The sequence below is a fragment of the Lagenorhynchus albirostris genome, chromosome X, assembly GCF_949774975.1.
Source record: "Lagenorhynchus albirostris chromosome X, mLagAlb1.1, whole genome shotgun sequence".
Classification (NCBI taxonomy): domain Eukaryota; kingdom Metazoa; phylum Chordata; class Mammalia; order Artiodactyla; family Delphinidae; genus Lagenorhynchus; species Lagenorhynchus albirostris.
In genome coordinates this window covers 66,494,402-66,513,797 of record NC_083116.1, presented here as the reverse complement: position 1 = coordinate 66,513,797, position 19,396 = coordinate 66,494,402, and the positions used below count along the sequence as shown (strand labels likewise).

General features: G+C 38.8%; 1 protein-coding gene across 1 annotated transcript in view; it reads left to right on the top strand.

Annotated features, from left to right (window-relative positions):
* The first annotated feature begins 4,932 nt into the window (after nt 1-4,932).
* ATP7A (ATPase copper transporting alpha) overlaps nt 4,933-19,396 on the top strand; it is a 142,614-nt gene continuing 128,150 nt past the window's right edge. Inside the window, exon 1 of the mRNA XM_060137474.1 lies at nt 4,933-5,150. The gene's annotated coding sequence lies outside the window, so the exon portion shown is untranslated. The remainder of the gene's footprint in view (nt 5,151-19,396) is intronic.

Here is a 19,396-nt window from a genome sequence, read left to right as displayed (position 1 = left end):
ACGAACCCGTGTCCCCTGCATCGGCAGGTGGACTCTCAACCATTGCGCCACCAGGGAAGCCCGGTTTATTTTTTTTTAATTATCCAGGTTCTATTTTTTTCTAAATAAATATTTATTTATTTATTTGGTTGCACCAGGTCTTAGTTGTCTTAGTTGTGGCAGGCGGGCTCCTTAGTTGTGGCTCACAGGCTCCTTAGTTGAGGATCGCCAACTCCTTAGTTACGGCTTGCTTGCTCCTTAGTTGTGGCCGGTGGGCTCCTTAGTTGCAGCACACAGGCTCCTTAATTGTGGCATGCGAACTCTTAGTTGCAGCATGCATGTGGGATCTAGTTCCCTGACCAGGGACTGAACCCAGGCCCCCTGCATTGGAAGCTCAGTCTTATCCACTCCACCACCAGGGAGGTCCCTGAAGTGTTTTCTTTTCTTTTTTTTTTTTACATCTTTATTGGAGTATAATTGCTTTACATTGTTGTGTTAGTTTCTGCTGTACAGCAAAGTGAATCAGTTATATGTATACATATATCCCCATATCCCTTCCCTCTTGCATCTCCCTCCCACCCTCCCTATCCCACCGAGCTGATCTCCTGTGTGATGTGGCTGCTTCCCACTAGCTATCTATTTTACATTTGGTAGTGTATATATATCAATGCCACTCTCTCACCCTGAAGTGTTTTAAAGTCAGGGAAAGGCCCAGTGATTAAGAATGTAGAGGATGTTGCCACTCATAATGATAAACTTTACCTAAAAACTAGAGAGCCTAGTAGATTTGATATTCTTCTGATAAAGCTTTATTTCTGGTTTCTGCCTTTCAGTGAATTTCTTTGAAAGTTTAACACAGTGTTAATGTTGAAGTTAGAAAACAACTTGCTAATAATTGGAAGCCCACTTAAAACCCATCTTAATTTCATGTGATGTGAGTTAAGATTTTTAAATTTGGGGCTGAATTTATATCTTAATAGTTAAGGCTATGCACATTGATTGACAACTACAATTGAATGTCCAGGAAGGTAAGGAGTCCTGAAGTGAATTTTTATGTGGATGGGTGTAAAGCGGCAAAGAATAATTCTTTCTGAAATACTTAATTGTAGGCCTAAAATTTAAATCTATGGGCAGTGTTGCCTGTCAAGGCTTATTAGGGATTTCAAACAGGTAGGATGAAAATTATTAAACATATAAATATGCATACTGTGTGCCACTTTTCCAAGTCTTTTACAGTTTTACAATAATATTTGCACTTTGCTGACTGAGTTCTGCAACGTTATTTGACTTGATACTCTATGGTAACTGGGTTGAAATGGTTCCAGTTGAAAATATAAATAATCCTATGATTATTTTCCCCCTACATCTTACGACAGATATTTAATGAAAGGAAGTGTGAAAAGACCACATCTTACTTCAAAATTAGTGAGATGGAGCCCCTCCCTCTTACTGTTAATGTTTACAGTTTTAAAAATTCTAGGATTTTGCTGCTTTTTAAAATGACAAATTGGAAAAGGAATAAAAAATACACTTTTTTCTGAAATGTTTTCTGTACTGCTTATTTATTGCATTGTATTGCTACATTTTAGGCATCTCAATTCTGTCTAAACTCAGGATGATAGATACTTTAATATTCTTTGCATCCTTGGAATCCTGTAAGTTTTTAAGATCATGGACAAATGAATAAATAAATGGGGAAGTGTTTGAGAGCTTTAAATGGCGATGTGAAGGTAGTGTGAGGTGAGATCCCTGCCCCAACTCAAATACACTCATACATAAAGATTATGAATTTAAAAACATGAATTAAAAAAATTTGAGATCATTATTTTGGGGGGATAGCTTTCCATTTATTTGTATCTTCAATTTCTTTCATCAATGTCTTGTAGTTTTCAGTGTACAAGGTCTTTCACCTCCTTAGTTAAGTTTATTCCTAAGTGTTTTATTTTTAAAAAATTTATTTTTATATTTTATTTTTTCATACAGCAGGTTCTTATTAATTATCTATTTTATCCATATTAGTGTATATATGTCAATCCCAATCTCCCAATTCATCCCACCACCGCCCCCCCCACCACTTTCCCCCCTTGGTGTCCATACGTTTGTTCTCTACATCTGTGTCTCTATTTCTGCCCTGCAAACCAGTTCATCTGTACAATTTTTCTAGGTCTAAGTGCTTTATTTTTTTATGCTATTGATTTTGTATCCTGCAACTGTACTGAATTAGGGTGCCAAAAATACACAATGGGGAATGGATAGTCTCTTTAACAAATGATGTTGGAAAACTAGGTAGCCACATACAAAAGAATGAAATTGGGCCTTTATCTTACAGCACACACAAAAATCAACTCAAAATGGATTAAAGACTTAAATATAAGACTTGAAACTATAAAACTCCTAGAAGAAAACATAGGGGAAAAACTTCATGACATTGGTCTTGACAATGATTTCATGGATATGACACCAAAAGCATAGGTAACAAAAGCAAAAATAAACAAGTGGGACTACATCAAACTAAAAGGTTTCCACACACCAAAGGAAACAACAGAGTGAAAAGGCAATCTAAGGAATAGGAGAAAATATTTGCAAACTATATATCTGATAAGGGGTTATGCTCCCAAAAATATAAAGAATTCCCACAACTCCACAGTAAAAGTAATAACTCAATTTAAAAATGGGCTAAGGGGGCTTCCCTGGTGGCACAGTGGTTAGGAATCCGCCTGCCAATGTAGGGGACACGGGTTCGAGCCCTTGTCCGGGGAGATCCCACATGCAGCGGAGCAACTAAGCCCATGTGCCACAACTATTGAGCCCGCATGCCTAGAGCCTGTGCTCCGCAACAAGAGAAGCCATCGCAATGAGAAGCCTGCGCACCTCAACAAAGAGTAGCCCCCGCCTGCCACATCTAGGGAAAGCCTGCGCACAGCAACAAAGACCCAATGCAGCCAAAAATAAATAAATTTAAAAAAATGGGCTAAGGACTTGATTAGACATTTCTTAAAGATACACAAATGGCAAACATATATATATATATATGGAATTTAAGAAAAAAATGTCATGAAGAACCTAGGGGTAAGACAGGAATAAAGACACAGACCTACTAGAGAATGGACTTGAGGATATGGGGAGGGGGAAGGGTAAGCTGTGACAAAGTGAGAGAGTGGCATGGACATATATACACTACCAAACATAAAATAGATAGCTAGTGGGAAGCAGCTGCATAGCACAGGGAGATCAGCTTGGTGGTTTGTGACCACCTAGAAGGGTGGGATAGGGAGGGTAGGAGGGAGGGAGACGCAAGAGGGAAGAGATATGGGAACATATGTATATGTATAGCTGATTCACTTTGTTATAAAGCAGAAACTAACACACCATTGTAAAGCAATTATACTCTAATAAAGATGTAAAAAAAAAGATAATCAGCCTCACTAATCATCAGGTAAATGCAAATCAAAACCACAATATCACCTCAAACATGTTAGAATGGTTATGAACAACAACAACAACAAAACAAGTGTTGGCAAAGATGTGGAGAAATTGGTACTCTTGTACACTGTTGGTGCAGCTGCTAAGGAAAACAGTATGGAAGTTCTTCAAGAAATTAAAAATAGAACTACCATATGATTCAGCAAACCCACTTCTGGGTACTTATCCAAAAGAACTGAAGAGACATTAGCACTCACATGATCACTGCAGCACTATTCATAACAGCAGGGATGTGGAAAGCCCCTAAATGTCCATCAGACAAATGGCTAACGAATACGCATATACATACAGTGCAATGTTATTCAGCCTTAAAAAAGAAGGAAATCCCGCAGTATGTGGCAACATAGATGAACTTTTAGAACATTATGCTAACTGAATAAGCTAGTCATAGAATGACATATACTGCATGGTTCCACTTAGATGAGGTATCTAAAATAGTCAAACTCATAGAAGCAGAGAATAGAATGGTGGTTGCCAGGGGCAGAGGGTAGGGGGAAATGGGGAATTGCTAACCAATGGGTATAAGGTTTCAGTTATGCAAGATGAATAAGTTCTAGACATCTGCTGTACAATCTGCCAGGGAATAAAGTAGCTTTTCCTTGAATGCTAACCATCATGTAAGTTCACTAGTTTCCTCAAAAGTAAATGGTGTGCTCTGCTTCCGTTTCTGATTTTGCTCCAGTGTTTGGGTTTTCTCCGTGGCCGCCTAAGACGAACCAATTCTTCTGGAAAGCAAAACCCAAGGCTCCGCCGCCCAGCTTGACTGACTGCATTGGCACGGTGGACAGCAGGGCAGAATCCACTGACAAGATTTGTCGGCTGGAGGCTGAGTTGGGACAGACCCCTCAGTGTCCCCCGCATCTGTTTTGCAGAAAAGCTTTAGCCTTTTGGGCCTTCCAAGTTTACCCAAGTGGTATTCTCACTCAGAATCTAATGTCACTCCTCCAAGCCTCAGCCACCGATTTTTTTTTAAACTTTTGATGCACATCTGTTCACCTTTCTGTTGGAGAAACACGGAAGTGAAGCAAAGCGAATTCCATTTTGCGCGAATGAGCGCGGTTTCCCACGACCTCACCGGAGAGCGCGCAGAGATCATTTTTCAATTGAGGGATATGGGTAAATTCATCTGGAGTCAGGCTACACAGTCTAACAGGAGCACGTTAATGTCATGCTATGAGAGGCTGAACTATCCATAAGATTATAAGTAAGTCTAAGGTCCTTCTTGGCTTCAGGTTAGGAAACTGCAGGTTTTGGTGGTGGGGGGGGTTGTTTTGTCTTTGGTGAGCTGGGAAGAGGACTCGCTACAGAGCCAAAAAGGAAGATTTTCGCTGGCGGCTGTGTGTCAGGCCAGGCGCTGCAGGGAGAGGGAGACGCTTGACTCGAGTCTGGGCGTTTCCCCTTTCACGTGACACGTCCCCCACCGCCTCGCCGGCTGCTTCCGGCCGGGGCATCACCCGGAAGTGGGGGGGGAAGGTGGGGTAAAAGCGGCGGCCGGGCGGCTCCGGGAAGAAGCGGAGGGAGGAGTTGGCAACGCCGCGGCCGTCGCGGTTGCCGCCACCGTCGCCGCCATCGCCGCCGCGGCTACTGTGACTTCTCCTGGTGTGTGAGATCGGAGCCTACGCGCCTGGATTTGTCGCCGCCACCGGCTGCGTAGATCCGGAGGCTTAACCACAGGACAGAAAAAACAGGTAAGTCCTATGTCGGCTTCCCGTCGTCCCCTTCTACAGAAGGGGTGTTCTGTACTGTCAGTCTGTACTACCGAGTGTGGCGAGAAGGTGATTTTAATCTGGGGGAGTTTCCAAACTCTTACTGCTTCACAACTCAGGTATGCATTACACTCTTGTTTTACCTCCCCTAACAGGGGATAGAGGAGGGAAGATTGGGTCCTGACCCCTGTCGCTTTCTTGTCCCCTCCTGAGGAAGTGTCCTGATCATCCATAGCCCATGTTACCTAATTAATTGAAGGTACAAGAAGGTCTGTGCCCGATTTTGGAGGTCACATGGACTGATCACCATTATTAATGAAATAATGTAAAGAAATTAGATATTTTGCTTCTTGTCTCGCTCTGGGAGCATGAAGTAAACTGAGAGAGCACTCTTGTTTCCATTTCATTTTGTTTATTCTGACCCTTCCCAGTAAAGTTACTCTCCATCCTTGTTGCACCCTGTGGCATCTTTTTCTTTGACACTTTTTCTTGTAGACGTTGAAGTTATTTATCCTAAGCACTGGCAACTCTTTCATCGTTTCGCAGATTAATATTATTCAGCATCTGGTTTTTGTTTTAATTACACCCTCTTCATCTACAGTGGTATGACTTTGTATTGAGACTTAAGATGTGCAGAACAATGAATTAGGTGATATTGAGGTGTGGGGGGCGGTAGGGGGGTATACACAAGAAATAAGATGAAGTCCCTAGCTTCAAGAGAGTTTGCATTCAAGTTGAGTTCAGTTATGAAGACAATGGATTCTAGCAGCCCCACTTACTGAATAACTACATTGCTTATCTCATCCTTTTTAAAGGATATTTTGAACTGAAATTTTATTTTTTAATCTTTCAAACTTTCTTGTTTCTACAGTCATGACATGAGAGGGTTTTTTTCCTATTTGTACTGAAGGGTCTCACAATGTAGTAGGAAAGACAGATACACCCTTTTAATCTCAGTAATGTATATTAGAAACAGAAAGTGTTATGAGAGTGTAGGGAAGGGAGCTTTTGAGCTGGGCCTTGAAAAATGGATAGGATTTAGCTTTGCAGGAATGGAGGTAGGGGACGACAGCCCAGGTACATGAAATAATGTGAGCAAAGGCTTGGGGGGCAGGAAAGATGCCTCCAGCAATACATTGTACATCAACATCTTTAACACAGCCACATCTTCCAAAATGTCACTGTTTAAAAGAAAAAAATATAGAATTCAAAACTGGTAAGCTTACAACCATATCCGACTACCCTCCAGCCAATAAAAAAGCTTATATATAGGAAGAAAACCCATGAAGTGACAAAAGCAGTGTTAATGTGTGAGATTTAATTCTGATGTAAACTCAAATGTAAAAGAGAAAAAGTAAAGCTTGCTATATTTTAATTCTGACTGAGTGTCGTGTCTTAAATATAATTTGGAATCTTTTTTTAAAAATTGCTGGGAATGAATAACAACACTGTGTGAAGTCAGAAGGCATTCCAGTTTTTCCCCAAGGAATTTCTGTATTTCCTTGTCTCCTACAAAATGACTTCTCTACTGGCCTTCTTAACCTGATAGAAACTATTTTTTTACAGTCATAGTCTTAGATCTTGATTCTTGACCTTTAGGTAGCGTTAGATTAAACACTAATTCCTCCAAAGGATAGGTTAACACCCCTGGTCTCTAATGCAGAAGGTTGTTTTTCTTTGAAAAATGCATGCAGAAGTGGTAAAATTTGTTTGAAAGTGAGAGTGAGAGAGCAAGCAAAAATAACCCTAACATACCACAACCTTTACTTCTGGGAGGGATCTAAGGCAACACATTCCTTTTTATAAATTCCTCATTATAACTGCTTTTTATCTACATGTTTAAAAATGCTTGGCAAACTTTAATCAAGACTTTTGACATCCCAATGAGTGAAAATAATTTTCTTTGGCCAGTTGGGAAAGTAAATTGTGAGGAGAGGTTTGTCTGACATGATACAGGCACTGGCATAAATGAGAATAATATTTGGGAGTTTTGTCTTAAAATTCCTTCTACTTATCTTTGTTAAAGGGAAGTTCAGCTTTTAAAGGTTTTACAGTTTTGTTTTTAAACAGAACTCTTTCTTAGGACATAAATCACAGTGAGGGTGGGGGGTGGGAGAGGCAGGCAACAGTTGGCCTATTTCAGTTCAGTCTATTGTCCCAGCAACCATGTGTTTCATTTATAAATCACAGTGTTCAGGTTGATTTCACGTGATATAACTTGCTTACTTACTTGCTGAGATAGTATGGCAGAAATAGTGTCACAATACTTTTAGAATGTGTTCCATTAAAGTGAAAGGGTAGGATGTTTCTGGTTTCATAAATATGTTTCTAGTTTCTCCAGCACTATTAGAAAATGGATTTCCTGGGACTTCCCTGATGGTGCAGTGGTTAAGAATCTGCCTGCCAATGCAGGGGACACAGGTTCGAGCCCTGGTCCAGGAAGATCCCACATGCCAAGGAGCAACTAAGCCTGTGAGCCACAACTACAGAGCCTGTGCTCTACAGCCCGTGAGCCACAACTACTGAGCCTGTGTGCCACAACTACTGAAGCCCGTGCACCTAAAGCCTGTGTTCTGCAACAAGAGAAGCCACTGCAATGAGAAGCCGGTGCACCACAATGAAGAGTAGCCCCTGCTCGCTGCAACTAGAGAAAGCAGGCGTGCAGCAACGAAGACCGAACACAGCCAAAAATAAATTAAAAAAGAAAAAAGAAAATTGATTTCCTCATCTTTGTGGGCTCATATTTGTGTGGGATATTGGTAGATTGCATCAGTTTTCACAGATATTTCTGTCCTTGAAGGAAATGAGGATAAAATGAGCCAATTAGCTGTGCTTTGGCCTGTGTTTTCCATTTATATTTATAATTATACAGGTATGGCTGAAGGATTAAATTTTTTTTACCTGTTTTTACTTTATAATTCTCTAGTGTAGAAGTCCACTTTTCCAGACCTATAATCAGGAGAACGTTTAACAATTTACTAATTGGAATAAATGGGTTATTCCACATCTTAGGGAAATTGTTTTAGGCTGACCATTTACCTTAGTTGATTTTGTTTGTAAAAAAGTTCAAGTGTTTTGTTTTATGCTCTAGTAATTGCTCCTGATCTGCTTGTGCATTTGATGTCACAACCAAAGCAGATAGGGAGCAAATAATACTGGAATTACTTCCTTCCCCTACTCCCACCTGAGTTTGCAGAACACTGTATATTTCTTATAATTTTGGAGAAATGGTTTCTGATCTCTTGAACGTTCACCTGAAGCATGCTGCCCACCACTCAGGAGAGGAGGGCATTAAAAGGGCTTCTGTTAAGACCTGAAACAGTGTCAACAGAGGTTGAAGAACAGAGAGGAAGAATTCCACAGCAGAGAGCCTGCTAAACAAAATTCTCAGGACTACTTAGGATAAATTTGTAGCTGATCTCTGGGGTCATGAGGATACTTAAGAGTTGATCCTTGGACTTCCCTGGTGGCACAGTGGTTAAGAATCCGCCTGCCAATGCAGGGGACATGGGTTCGATCCCTGGTCGGGGAATATCCCACATGCCGCAGAGCAACTGAGCTGGTGTGCCACAACTACTGAGCCTGTGCTCTAGAGCCCGTGAACCACAACTACGGAGCCCCCACGCCACAACTACTGAAGCCCGTGTGCCCTAGAGCCCACGTGCCGCAACTACTGAGCCCACAGGCTGCAACTACTGAAGTGCGCGCACTTAGAGCCCGTGTTCCGCAACAAGAGAATCCACTGCAGTGAGAAGCCCCTGCACTGCAACGAAGAGTAGCCCCCGCTTGCCACAACTAGAGAAAGCCTGCACGCAGCAACGAAGACCCAGCACAACCAAAAAATAAATTAAAAAAAAAAAAGAGTTGATCCTTGAGCTAACAAAAGCTTAGAGAGCTTAGTTGTTACAGAGTTCCACGCGTAATTTCTTTTTTTTTTGTTTCCATGCGTAGTTTCCTTTGTTGATCCTTGCACTGAAAATGGTAGTGGAAAAAGGTGTCTAATTTTTTCGTGATGATAAAGTTTTTTGTGCTAAGAATTCTAATTGAATTATTAAATTAATCATTAATCTAATAGTATTAAATTAAAATAGAAAGTAATATTGTATTGATTATTGGTAAATATATTAATATCAAAACATTAATATTAAATTATTATTAACTTCAATTAATTGAATTTTATATTAATTATGCTTAATATAATTATAACTATATATAAATATAATATATATAATAAATATAATATATAAATATATATTTAATATATAATTATAATTTTATTATAATTAATAAAATTAGCTAATTTCATTTTGGCCAATAAATGCTTTCTCTTATTTTACTATACCATTTCACTGTTAGTTCTAAATATCACTTTTTAGTTCAAATTTATAGCCACAGTATCTTGGTATTAAGTACTAATCACAAATGTAAGTACTTTTTTATGTATTAACAATCAGATTGGTGTCATATGTCATTAATTATTGTGCATCAAAAGCGAAGTATTTTGTCTTACTTATCTGTTTCTAGCTAGGTGATAACAGGATTAATTTTAGTCATAAAAACCTTCCTAGCCTTCAGAGAGTTTTAAAGCCTTAAATTCATCATATAATGATGGATAAAGGAATAAATTAATATGTGACCTTGAGTGTCAGGGTATGATTCAGATTGCCTAATGAGGATGTGGAGAAAAGGGAACCCTCATACACTGTTGGTGGGAATGTAAATTTGTGCAGCCACTGTGGAGAACAGTATGGAGGTTTCTCAAAAATCTAAAAATAGAACTACCATATGACCCAGAAGTTCTACTCCTGGGTATATACCTGAAAAAAACCAAAAGATACATGTACTGCAATGTTCATAACAGCGTTATTTACAATTGCTGAGATATTGAAGCAACCTAAGTGTCCATCAACAGATGACTGTTTAAAGCAGCTGTCTGTATGTATCTATATTTCTATAGATACATACAGACAGCTGCTTTATCTAGATATAGATATATACACACACACTCATACACACACACACACACACACACACACACACACACGTACAATGGAATATTACTCAGCCATAAAAAAGAATGAAAATTTTGCCATTCACAACAACATGGATGGACTTGGAGGGTATTACGCTAAGTGAAATAAGTCAGACAGAGAAAGACAAATACTGTATGATATCACTTATATGTGGAATCTAAAAAATTCAACAAACTAATGAATATAACAAAACAGAAAAAGACTCACAGACATAGAGAACAAACTAGTGGTTACCAGTGAGAAGAGAGAAGAGGGGAGGGACAAGATAGGGGTATGAGATTAAGAGCTACAAACTACTATGTATGAAATAAATAAGCTACAAGGATATTTTGTACAACTCAAGGAATATAGCCAATATTTCATAATAACTATAAGGGAATATGACCTTTAAAAATTGTAACACCTGAAACCTATATAATATTGTAAATCAACTATACCTCAGTAAAAAAAAAGATTGCTTAAGAGTTTGTCTGCTGTGTTTATTATAAAACTAACCCGTTAATTCCTGTTTCTTAACTTTAGGGCAAATGGTAAGTCATGGGATCTTGAATCTTACATTTTTTGGAGGGGGGTGCACATAAGTAAAGGAGACCGGAACTGTTCCTTTGTCTGGTATGAAAAAAAATAAATCTGGTACTTTGTCTATTGTTTGCAGTTTGGTAAGTGTTGACATATTCTTTCATAGGGCCAAATTTTATTCCTAGACTTAGCAAGTGGCTAAACTGAGATTTAAAGCCAGTCAGTCTGGCTTTAGAACCTATGCTCTTATCTAACATAGAGGAACTGTATTTTTTTAAAAAATACATAGGGCTTCCCTGGTGGCACAGTGATTGAGAGTCTGCCTGCTGATGCAGGGGACACGGGTTCGTGCCCTGGTACGGGAAGATCCCACATGCCGCAGAGCGGCTGGGCCCGTGAGCCATGGCCGCTGAGGCTGCGCGTCTGGAGCCTGTGCTCCGCAATGGGAGAGGCCACAACAGTGAGAGGCCCGCGTACCGCAAAAAAAAAAAAAACCAAAAAAACCAAAAAAAACAGACATTTGAGCAAAATTAGGTCTATTGGAATTAAGTTCCTTGTTTGTCCTAAAGAGGGAAACACTCATTTATCTTATTTGAAAGTATGAATGAGCAAATAGATTTGATGATTAAAAATTAAAGTATCATTACCTCAAAATTTCCTTGGTACTTACAAACGAAGTTCAAAAGTAAAGACCATAGTTTTGTTTTTAGCTAATTACGTTTTTTAAGGATAAGCTAAATGACCTAATACGTAAAATGGTGTTAGTCTTATTTGTATTCTCAGAGTCCCAGGAAAAGAAATGGACTATGCGTTTTTTTCATCTTTACAATAAACACATCTTTGCACTTGGCCAGACTTTGATATTTACAATATGCTTAGAACTTAAACTGTACTAAGAGAACATATAATGAAAGTTAATAAGCAAGCATAAATTGGGACATTGCTGGTTACATTTTCTGGATTATTGGATATTATTCTCTTGATATTTTCAAGGCATAACGTCACCATTTTATTGTGATCTACTGTTTTGGGGAGGCAGTATAATAGAGGGTTAAGAGTGGGCCCTCAGGCCCACACTGCCTGGGTTAGAACCCCAGCTCCTCTGTTTACTGCTTATATGACCCTGAGCTTGTCTCTTTCCTTTTGTGCCTCAGTTCCTTCAGATTTCCAAAATGGCAGCAATAACGGTGGGATTTCAATGAATTAATACATATAGAGCCCTAAGAGCAGTGTGTACTATATAGTGATTCACAATTTTTAAAGGTTATACTCCATTTATGGTTATTATAAAGTATTGGCTATATTCCTTGAGTTGTACAATATATCCTTGTAGCTTATTTATTTCATACATAGTAGTTTGTAGCTCTTAATCCCCTACCTCTGTGTTGTCCCTCCCCCCTTCCCTCTCCCCACTGGTAAACACTAGTTTGTTCTCTATATCTGTGGGTCTCCTTCTGTTTTGTTATATTCACTAGTTTGTTGTATTTTTTAGATTCCACATATAAGTGATATAATACAGTATTTGTCTTTCTTTGTCTGACTATTTCACCAAGCATAATACCCTCCAAGTCCATCCATGTTGTTGCAAATGACAAAATTTCATTCTTTTGTATGGCTGAGTAATGTTCCATTTGTGTGTGTGTGTGTGTGTGTGTGTGTGTGTGTGTGTGTGTGTGTGTGTCTGTGTACACCACATCTTTATCCATTCCTCTGTTTATGAACACTTAGGTTGCTTTCATATCTTGGCAATTGTAAAATAATGGTGCTGTGAATTTTGGGGTGCATATAACTTTTCGAATGTGTTTTTGTTCTTAGTAGATATATACCCAGTAATGGAAGTGCTGGGTCATATGGTAGTTCTATTTTTAGTTTTTTGAGCCACCTCGATAATGTTTTCCACAGTGTATTCAGCTTTTTAAAATTGCGGCATATATATTGGTGATTAAAAGCACAGACTCTAGACTATGCTTGGCTTTGAATTTTGATTGTGTCCCTTAATAGCTGTGTGACCCTGGGAACGTTTCTTTCCCTCTCTGTGTCTCAGTTTCATTATCTGTAAAATGGAGGTAATAATAGTACATATCCCGTTGGGTTGTGAAGATTAAAATAGTAAAAAGTATTAGGTATTATTATATATTAATATTTACTGACATAGAAAAATGTTCATTATAGTGTTGTTGATCAATAATCAATAAACATTCTATAATAGAAATAGAGTTTTATTTGATCCAAACTGAGGGCTATAGCCCAGAGACAGCCTCTCAGATAACTCTGAGGAACTGTTCCAGAGAAGCATCATTTTCAGCATGGTTTTATATCTTGTCAGAATAAAGAACATCAAACAAATCAGGGATACATTCCTTCAAGGTTTCAAAAAAAAAAAAAAACCAAAACACCAGAACAGATCAGCATGTACACAACTAATCAGTATGGCATTGGCACCTGAAAAGGAGGCTTATCATTGAATGAGTACCAGCATTGCTGTCCAGGAAGGGAGGCATTTAATCTTTATTTTTAACATGGACATTCTTTGCTTCCGGTCAGTGTGCTCTTTTCTTTAATAATCAAAGCAGATGTACGATGTATGTTTGATAGGCCACAAACAGGCTGTTTTAGTTAGCATAAGATTCGAGTTAAATCATATATAAGTCAGAATGACTTCCCCATACCTCGATATGTGGACATTTCTTTCATCAGTGTTGAATGAAAAGGAGCATGTTATAAAATAGAATAGCATATCATTTTTATTTAAAACGTGTGCTTATACATACATACACATAACCTCATAAACTTAACACGTACACACATGTATACATCCCTACCTCAGAATTTTAACATTTGTTGTTTCTTGTTGGTGGACTGATTTATTGTTTATTTTTATATTTGCTTGTCTATATTTTCTCTTTTTATCCAGTTGATATTTATTTCTTATTTTTTTAAAAAAATATTTATTTATTTTGGCTGTGCCTGGTCTTAGTTGTGACACATGGACTCTTAGTTGTGGCATGCATACTTCTTAGTTGAGGCATGCGGACTCTTAGTTGTGGCATGTGAACTCTTAGTTGTGGCATGCATGCGAGATCTAGTTCCCTGACCAGGGATCGAACCGAGGCTCCCTGCATTGTGAATGTGGAGTCTTACCCACTAGACCACCAGGGAAGTCACTTCCTTTTATTTTAAAGGAAGGAAAAAGACACAATTAAAGCATCTCTTCTGTGAAGTCTTCACTGAACTCCCTTCCTTCATCTCTGAGCCCCTTGAAAGCAGAGCCCATGTCATATTCATTCACCTTTGTATCCCCAGCTGGGCCTAGCGCAGAACCTAAAAAATTACTGGGCACTTAGCAATGTTTGTAAGGTTAAGAGGAGATAGAATTATGTGACAAGAACTTTACATATGTTATCTGATATACTCCTTTTAACAGTCCCATGAGTAAGAGTTATCTGTATTGTTCTGATGAGGAAACTGAGTGTCAGAGAGATCAAACAATTTGCTGGAGGTCACAGAGCTAATAAATAACAGAATTTGGATTCAAGTCCAAGTCTGTCTGATGCCAAAGATGTATGTCCAGTTAAAGAATTGCCTAATGAATATACCTGTTGTCTTCAAAAAATCTATTCATATATATATATAAATTTTTTTGGCTGCATCAGGTCTTAGTTGCAGCATGCGGGCTCTTTGTTGTGGTGCACAGGCTTCTCTCTAGTTGTGGTGCATGGGTTCCAGAACACGTGGGCTCTGTTGTTGTGGCACATGGGCTCTCTAGTTGTGGCACGCGGGCTCAGTAGTTGCGGTGCGTGGGCTTAGCTGCCCCACGGCATGTGGCATCTTAGTTCCCCGACCAGGGATTGAACCTGCATCCCCTGCATTGGAAGGCTGATTCTTAACCACTGGACCACCAGGGGAGTCCCTCCAATGAAATAATTTTTGAAAGATTTCTTTGTAAACAGAAATGAGCTATATGAATGTAAAGTTATGTTATTCTTATTTCCTGCTATAATCCTACCTGTACCCTCGATTCTGACTTGGCAAACCTGCTTTCCTGCTCCCATGTAAGACTTTTTCCTCTCTATTCAACTGGTGCTTTAGTTCTCCATATATGTCTTTTTATATTGCCCAAGTTCTACCCACTTTTTAGGAACTTGGCTTATAATTATGATATGAAGCTTTTCAGATTAATCCAGCCGTTTCCATCAAACTCAGTATTGGATGTGCATGTTGAAGAGACTGATTTGCGAGTATCTAGCCAGGTATTTGTTTCGCACCAAAGTATGGCAGTATCATCTTTGAACATAGATACTTATACTTTTCCTAATTTGATCTGTTCACTTTTCTCTGTGCTGTGTTCAACTTTAATGTTCCACATTCATAGCCATACCTTTTTCAAAAGGAGGTGTTGTCAGAATTAGTTTTTAGCTGGAAGATGTTAGTAAGTTCAGTCTGTGTCTTATGTATATGCATGTGTGTGTCCACATGAACCCTTGATCAGAAGTAGAAAAAAAGGGCAGGTAAGGCAAGAGAAGGAGTGCTATAATAATTTATTTCAAAGACCCAACAGCATACACTAAACCAAAATTTAGGATTTAGTTATGGCTTGACTCCCCATGGCTTTTTAAGAATTAAGAAGGTGAACCCCCTTTAAATTATTAACTAACTAAAGGGAAGCATCCACTTTGTGAAAACTGCATGTTTTAAATGGGGAAAAAATAGCTCTTTGTAGTAAAGAATATTTTTTTAGTCTACGAGAACCAACTTTCTAAAGATTTCAGCCTATTTTATTTTATTTTTGAACATAAATCGCTCAATTATTATTATTTAAAATTTTTTTATTTTATATTGGAGTAGAGTTGATTAAAAATGTTGTGTTAGGGTTTCCCTGGTGGCGCAGTGGTTGAGAGTCCGCCTGCCGATGCAGGCGACGAGGGTTTGTGCCCGGATCCGGGAAGATCCCACATGCTGCAGAGCAGCTGGGCCCGTGAGCCATGGCCGCTGAGCCTGCGCGTCTGGAGCCTTGCTCTGCAACAGGAGAGGCCGCAACAGTGAGAGGCCCGCGTACCGCAAAAAAAAAAAAAAAAAAAAAAAAAAAAAAAATGTTGTGTTAGTTTCAGGTGTACAACAAAGTGATTCAGTTTTACATATACATGTATCTATTCTTTTTCAAATTCTTTTCCTATTTAGGTTATTACATAGTATTAAGCAGAGTTCCCTGTGCTGTACAGTAGGTCCTTGTTGGTTATCTGTTTTTAATATAGCAGTCCCAAACTCCCAATCTATCCCATCCTTCAACCCTTCCCCCCTGGTAGCCATAAGTTCATTCTCTAAGTCTGTTTCTGTTTTGTAAATAAGTTCATTTGTATCATTTCTTTTTAGATTCTGCATATAAGTGATATACAATATTTCTCTTTCTCTGTCTGACTTCACTCAGTATGACAATCTCTAGGTCCATCCATGTTGCTGCAAATGGCATGATTTCATTCTTATTATGTGTACCACATCTTCTTTATCCATTGCTCTGTCGATGGACATTTAGGTTGTTTCCATGTCTAGGCTATTGTAAACAGCACTGCAAAGGACATTGGCGTGCATGTATCCTTTTGAACCATGTTTTTCTTCAGATATATGCCCAGGAGTGGGATTGCAGTATCATATGGTAGCTCTATTTTTAGTTTTTTAAGGAACCTCCATACTGTTCTCCATAGTGGCTGTACCAATTTACATTCCCACCAACAATGTAGGAGGGTTCCCTTTTCTCCACACCCTCTCCAGCATTTATTGTTTGTAGACTTTTTGATGATGGCCGTTCTGACTGGTGTGAAGTGATACCTCATTTTAGTTTTGATTTGCATTTCTCTAATAATAATAGCGATGTTGAACATCTTTTCATGTGCCTCTTAGCCATCCGTATGTCTTTTTTGGAGAAAAGTCTATTTAGGTCTTCTGCTCATTTTTTTATTGGATTGTTTGTTTTTTTGATATTGAGCTTCCTGAGCTGTTTGTAAGTTTTGGAGATTAATCCCTTTTCTGCAGCATCATTTGCAAATATTTTGGCCCTTTCTGTGGGTTGTCTTTTTCTCTTTTTAAAAATATTTATTTATTTATTTGGCTGCGTCAGGTCTTAGTTGTGGCATACGAGATCTTCATTTCGGCATGCAGGATCTTTCATTATGGTGTGTGGGCTCTTAATTAGGTGCACGGGCTTCTCTCTAGTTGTGGTGTGCAGGCTCCAGAGCACACGGGCTCAGTAGTTGTGGCACGTGGGCTCTCTAGTTGTCGTGTGTGGGCTCTGTAGTTGTGGTGCACGGGCTCTAGAGCATGCGGGCTCAGTAGTTGTGGCATGTGGGCTTAGTTGCCCCGCAGCATGTGGGATCTTAGTTCCCCGACCAGGGATCAAACCCACATCCCCTGCATTGGAAGGCGGATTCTTAACCACTGGACCACCAGGGAAGTCCCTGTGGGTTGTCTTTTCATTTTGTTTATGGTTTCCTTTGCTGTGTAAAAGCTTTTGAGTTTGATTAAGTCCCATTTGTTTACTTTTGTTTTTATTTCACTTACTCTAGGAGATGGATCGAAAAAGATATTGCTGTGATATATGTCAAAGAGTATTCTGCCTATGTTTTCCTCTAAGAGCTTTATGGTATCTGGTCTTATATTTAGGTCTTTAATCCATTTTGAGTTTATTTTTGTGTATGGTGTTAAAGAATGTTCTAATTTCATGTTTTTTACATGTAGCTGTCCAGTTTTCCCAGCACCATTTATTGAAGAGACTGTCTTTTCTCCATTGTATAGTCATTGCCTCCTTTGTCATAGATTAGGTGACCATAGGTGAGTGGGTTTACATTCGGGCTTTCTATCCTGTTCCATTGACCTATATTTCTGTTTTTGTGCCAGTACCATACTGTTTTGATGACTGAAGATTTGTAGTGTAGTCTGAAGTCAAGGAGCCTTATTCCTCCAGCTCTGTTTTTCTTTCTCACGATTGCTTTGGCTATTTGGGGTTTTTGTGTCTCCATTATAAATTAAAGATTTTTTTGTTCTATTTCTGTGAAAAATGCCATTGGTAATTTGATAGAGATTGCATTGAATCTGTAGATTGCCTTGGGTAGTATAGTCATTTTGATAATACTGATTCTTCCTATCCAAGAACATGGTATACCTTTTCATCTCTTTGTGTCATCTTTGACTTCTTTCATCAGCATCTTATAGTTTTGGGGTTATAGGTCTTTTGTCTCCTTAGGTAGCTTTATTCCTAGGTATTTTATTCTTTTTGATGAAGTGGTAACTGGGATTATTTCTTGAATTTCTCAGCCTATTTTAGAATGTTTGTTTTGTGAGATGACAAAGTTCATCCTAGTGCTTCCTAACAAAGCACAGAATCACAGAACTAAGGAATGAATTCTGAAAAAAGACATCTTCTTGACAATCGTAATGAATTTGCACTTCAAATTCTAAAAATAGTAACTATTGTTGATGGCTATTTGTCTTGATTTCTGTTCAACAACTGTACATTGAGTTTAAAATAACATTTTTTCTCAGCAATTCAGTGGATTTGATATAGCCATCAGTATTAGGTCTTCTGCTTGTGATAACAAAGCACTTGAAAATTGCCAGTTAAAAACTCTTAAGGATGTGAAGTGATGTAGGCCTTCTCTGAATTTGTTCTCATTCATCTATATAAAAATACCTGGCTAGGGCTTCCCTGGTGGTACAGTGGTTGGGGGTCCGCCTGCTGATGCGGGGGACGCAGGTTCATGCCCCGGTCCAGGAGGATCCCACATGCTGCAGAGCGACTGGGCCTGTGGGCCATGGCTGCTGGGCCTGCGCGTCCGGACCCTGTGCTCGGCAGTGGGAGAGGCCACAACAGTGAGAGGCCCGCGTACCGCACAAAAAACAAAACAAAACAAAACAAAAAAACCTGGCTAAACAGTTGTCCTTGACAATTTTGAATTGCTAGTTCCTTTTTATAAACTGAACTCCCATATATTTCCAGTACATAATTTTTCATCCTTATCTATTCTGATAGTGATTCAACTTTGAACAAGAGGCGTGTTACCATATTTTCACCTTTGTTAACCAGAGTCTGTAAAACAGGACATTAAAGGAATTGAGAAGTTGGGTGTGGATGGGGATATAGATCTGGGCTATCTTTATGGAGTATTTGATTACTTCATGATGAAAATTGTTCTTTGGACCTTGATCTGATAAAAACAAAATTTATGAGAAATATGGACGTTAGGAAAAGTCAAAATATTCTGAAAAATAGATATGTATTTTTTTTAGGTTTTAGTTATACCACATGAATGTTTCAACTATAAAAATTAAGACAAAATACTTTTTCTATCAACATATTAGCTGCTTTAAAAAAAAAGTACTGGCACAATTGATTATATTCTTACCTGATAGGGGAGATATCTTTGCTTAATCAGCAAAGTGGGTCACCGAGTTATACCACATATGCTGAGTATTACAGTATTCTCCAACATGAGTTGAATGCTGGCGTGTATGGGGTTGGTGGTATAAATCTACTTGGTACCTTTTTGGTTTGGCTGATTAAATAGTGTTAATGAAGACAGAGTTATAGTCTTCATCTCTGTGGGAGGCGTTTGTCCTTTGGAGTCATTAGCTATACCTCTAACTCTGCTGCACAGTTATCTGAATGCAGTCTGTTAGTTAAGAGGG